The sequence below is a fragment of the Schistocerca serialis genome, unplaced genomic scaffold (assembly GCF_023864345.2).
Source record: "Schistocerca serialis cubense isolate TAMUIC-IGC-003099 unplaced genomic scaffold, iqSchSeri2.2 HiC_scaffold_1228, whole genome shotgun sequence".
Taxonomy (NCBI): Eukaryota; Metazoa; Arthropoda; class Insecta; order Orthoptera; family Acrididae; genus Schistocerca; species Schistocerca serialis.
The window spans coordinates 157,501-162,500 of record NW_026047434.1 but is presented as its reverse complement, the minus strand read 5'-3'; the positions used below and the strand labels follow the sequence as shown (position 1 = coordinate 162,500).

The window sequence follows — 5,000 nt, the reverse complement described above, 5'->3', positions numbered from 1 at the left end:
CGCACGAGCACGCACGAGGCGGTCGCACGCCTTCGGCTCGCCCCACCGGCAGGACGTCCCACGATACATGCCAGTTAAACACCGACGGGCGGTGAACCAACAGCGTGGGACACAAATCCAACTACGAGCTTTTTAACCGCAACAACTTTAATATACACTATTGGAGCTGGAATTACCGCGGCTGCTGGCACCAGACTTGCCCTCCAATAGATACTCGTTAAAGGATTTAAAGTGTACTCATTCCGATTACGGGGCCTCGGATGAGTCCCGTATCGTTATTTTTCGTCACTACCTCCCCGTGCCGGGAGTGGGTAATTTGCGCGCCTGCTGCCTTCCTTGGATGTGGTAGCCGTTTCTCAGGCTCCCTCTCCGGAATCGAACCCTGATTCCCCGTTACCCGTTACAACCATGGTAGGCGCAGAACCTACCATCGACAGTTGATAAGGCAGACATTTGAAAGATGCGTCGCCGGTACGAGGACCGTGCGATCAGCCCAAAGTTATTCAGAGTCACCAAGGCAAACGGACCGGACGAGCCGACCGATTGGTTTTGATCTAATAAAAGCGTCCCTTCCATCTCTGGTCGGGACTCTGTTTGCATGTATTAGCTCTAGAATTACCACAGTTATCCAAGTAACGTGGGTACGATCTAAGGAACCATAACTGATTTAATGAGCCATTCGCGGTTTCACCTTAATGCGGCTTGTACTGAGACATGCATGGCTTAATCTTTGAGACAAGCATATGACTACTGGCAGGATCAACCAGGGAGCTGCGTCAACTAGAGCTGAGCAGCCGGCCGCCCGGGAGTGTGTCCCGGGGGCCCGCGCGAACACGCAAGCGTCCGCTCAATTATTCTGCAAACAGGAGGAGGCTGAGCTCCCCTGCACAACACACCTCGAAACCCTCTCAGGTCCCGGCGGCGCGCAGCGCCGTCCTAAGTACTTGGTCGGGTTCGAGAGAGGCGCAATCGCCCGGAGTTAGGCGAGTAGACGCTTTAGGTGCGACCACCCGTGCTCCCAACTGAGCTTGCCGCTGCCGACAGAGGCCCGGGAGCGTGCTGTCGTGGCATTGCCGGCGGGAGACAACACGCGCCACCTACGGTGACCGGCAGCTCCAACGCCAGCGCCACAGAAGGACAAAAGCCCCACTTGGGTGCCGAAGCGAACTCTCCCAGCACAGCGCACGCGCCAACACGTCCGCACAGCTGCGATACAAACCACCTGCGAGAACCGCTGGGGCGACCGAGCAGCAGACGGCGTCGCGGCGCCGAGCGCCGGGCGGCGGCGCATCCTCAGCGCACACAGTCCTCAATCGGACCAGCACACTGCAGATGGCCACCGCGCTTCGCACCGGGCCCGCGAGGACCTACTTTGGCCGCAAGGCGCCGCGAGCAGGGGGCGCCGGCGCGCAGCTGCGCCGCCTGCCGCGTCCGTCGGCCGGCGCGCCTGCCACTGGCCGCCCCCACCAGCCGGCTGTAGCGCGTGCGCCCACGCACCGCGCTGCCAGCACGCCGGGCGGCCCCCCCTCACCGGCCGGGGACGGTCCCACCCAGCCACCGCCGCGTATCGCCTCACACCCAGATCCCCTTTCGCGTTCGTGGGCATGGTGGGTCCCCTTTCACGTTCGTGGGCATGGTGGGTATCCCTGAAACAACCGGTTAATAGCTCGACCGATCGTCGCCAACACTGATTCACCTCTAGCGAGAACAACCGCACCACAACGGGTTACCTGTTGTTCATTTGCGTAACGTCACCAGCAAACGTAGACGTCCATCGCCATTTGCAACGAGTATTGCATGCCTGTGTCAGGTGTCACAACACACTACGTCTGCCCACATAGACGCAACAACATGTGCACGCCTCGAGAACACGTGGAAGGTAGCCCCCGTACGTATGCGGTGTCCATTGCGCGAACGACTGTCAGCCGGCCTCTGCAGGATGTCGCAGATGTGGAACGCGGTGCAACATGCTATCACGGTGTGTGAGAAGAGACGACTACGTCCGAATACACGCTCCACTACATCAACAGACTGCTCATGCTGATCGCCATCCAGGGCGTCCGTTCCTCCCACACGTCTGAATGGCGTACCACACTGCAATCCAGCTCTTATAGGGAGACGACACGTAGCTGCGTGCACAATATTTGGACTGTATGGTCTGCCGTTGCTAGGCGCAGTCGTCGTACGGTCACACATGTGCCACGATGTATCATTCAGTACATACGGACCAATGTGCAGTACAGTTTGTGGGTTTTGCGTACATCGGCGGACAGGTGACAGGCCGTACCACAACGTAGGCTGAGTACGTCGGCATGCGAAGGGCATTGAACATGCAAACTTCTCAACGACCAGCTTGCGAAGGCAGGGGGGAAGGGGGGGGGGCATGTACGTCCTGCTGCTATCCACATTACAGTGTATAGCAGGAGCATGTGGAAAGTCAGCAACACCTGCAAGGTGTTTAACATGACGCGATACACAGGGGACCGGGCAGTGCGAATAGCGAACTATATTGCGAGGGTTGCGGTTAGGCAACACTACACTAATTTAACGAGTTGCATAACAATTACAGAGCAGGTTCAGCGACAACGTGCGTCAGGTTAAGGCGCAATATAGGTTAGGTTGAGGCACAATATAGGTTAGGTTAAGGCACAACATGGGTTACGTTAAGGCACAAATTGGGTTACGTTAAGGCACAACATGGGTTACGTTAAGGCACAACATGGGTTACGTTAAGGCACAAATTAGGTTACGTTAAGGCACAAATTAGGTTACGTTAAGGCACAAATTAGGTTACGTTAAGGCACAAATTAGGTTACGTTAAGGCACAAATTAGGTTACGTTAAGGCACAAATTAGGTTACGTTAAGGCACAAATTAGGTTACGTTAAGGCACAAATTAGGTTACGTTAAGGCACAAATTAGGTTACGTTAAGGCACAAATTAGGTTACGTTAAGGCACAAATTAGGTTACGTTAAGGCACAAATTAGGTTACGTTAAGGCACAAATTAGGTTACGTTAAGGCACAAATTAGGTTACGTTAAGGCACAAATTAGGTTACGTTAAGGCACAAATTAGGTTACGTTAAGGCACAAATTAGGTTACGTTAAGGTACAATATGGGTTAGGTTAAGGTACAATATGGGTTAGGTTAAGGTACAATATGGGTTAGGTTAAGGTACAATATGGGTTAGGTTAAGGTACAATATGGGTTAGGTTAAGGCACAACGTAGGTTAGGTTAAGGCACAACGTAGGTTAGGTTAAGGCACAACATAGGTTAGGTTAAGGCACAACATAGGTTAGGTTAAGGCACAACATAGGTTAGGTTAAGGCACAACATAGGTTAGGTTAAGGCACAACATAGGTTAGGTTAAGGCACAACATAGGTTAGGTTAAGGCACAACATAGGTTAGGTTAAGGCACAACATAGGTTAGGTTAAGGCACAACATAGGTTAGGTTAAGGCACAACATAGGTTAGGTTAAGGCACAACATAGGTTAGGTTAAGGCACAACATAGGTTAGGTTAAGGCACAACGTAGGTTAGGTTAAGGCACAACGTAGGTTAGGTTAAGGCACAACGTAGGTTAGGTTAAGGCACAACGTAGGTTAGGTTAAGGCACAACGTAGGTTAGGTTAAGGCACAACGTAGGTTAGGTTAAGGCACAACGTAGGTTAGGTTAAGGCACAACGTAGGTTAGGTTAAGGCACAACGTAGGTTAGGTTAAGGCACAACGTAGGTTAGGTTAAGGCACAACGTAGGTTAGGTTAAGGCACAACGTAGGTTAGGTTAAGGCACAACGTAGGTTAGGTTAAGGCACAACGTAGGTTAGGTTAAGGCACAACGTAGGTTAGGTTAAGGCACAACATAGGTTAGGTTAAGGCACAACATAGGTTAGGTTAAGGCACAACATAGGTTAGGTTAAGGCACAACATAGGTTAGGTTAAGGCACAACATAGGTTAGGTTAAGGCACAACATAGGTTAGGTTAAGGCACAACATAGGTTAGGTTAAGGCACAACATAGGTTAGGTTAAGGCACAACGTAGGTTAGGTTAAGGCACAACGTAGGTTAGGTTAAGGCACAACGTAGGTTAGGTTAAGGCACAACGTAGGTTAGGTTAAGGCACAACGTAGGTTAGGTTAAGGCACAACGTAGGTTAGGTTAAGGCACAACGTAGGTTAGGTTAAGGTACAACGTAGGTTAGGTTAAGGTACAACGTAGGTTAGGTTAAGGTACAACGTAGGTTAGGTTAAGGTACAACGTAGGTTAGGTTAAGGTACAACGTAGGTTAGGTTAAGGTACAACGTAGGTTAGGTTAAGGTACAACGTAGGTTAGGTTAAGGTACAACGTAGGTTAGGTTAAGGTACAACGTAGGTTAGGTGAAGGCGCAATGTAGGTTAGGTTAAGGTACGATATACCTTAGGTTAAGGTACAATATCGCTTAGGTTAAGGTACAATATAGCTTAGGTTAAGGTACACGTTGTAGGGAAAGGTGTATTTTGGGGGGGGAGGGGGCGGCAGGTTCGTTGATAGTGATTATCGTAAGTGCATGCCTGCGGGATCATCCGATTTGTCACGTCAGGATGCACTTGTGGCTCATGACAGGCGGCGCTCCGATTCCAAGGTTGTGGCAGATCTGTGTCTTTCATTCCTGCCATTGTTTGTGTACTGTGACAGGAGGCAGTATTGTGATGTTGGGTGCACCCCTGTGTAGGACATGTGTGGGTGTTCGTGGCTTAGCTGAGCAATGGCGGATGTCGGAAGGGTGGGATATTCTGTTTTCTGGGTGGACCTCCCGGTCTGGTTATGATAGTGTGGATTGTGTAATGTGGCGGAGAGGATGCACCGGATGTTCTTCCATGCTGGTGGTTAGATATTGTGTGTGTGCCTGTTAGAGGCAGAGAGTAGTGTGTGATAGTGTCTGGCTGACGTGTGGTTCTCATTGTGTGCAGAGTCTTTCAGCATGTATAGGGACGGTTGTATATATTATCTGTATTCTGA

The 5,000-nt window shown here is 51.1% G+C and overlaps 1 non-coding gene across 1 annotated transcript in view; it reads right to left on the bottom strand.

Annotated features, from left to right (window-relative positions):
* LOC126436154 (small subunit ribosomal RNA) overlaps nt 1-770 on the bottom strand; it is a 1,909-nt gene extending 1,139 nt beyond the window's left edge. Inside the window, exon 1 of the ribosomal RNA XR_007580467.1 lies at nt 1-770. This exon is cut by the window's left edge and continues 1,139 nt beyond it. This is a non-coding gene — a ribosomal RNA (small subunit ribosomal RNA).
* Between the last annotated feature and the right edge of the window lie 4,230 nt (nt 771-5,000).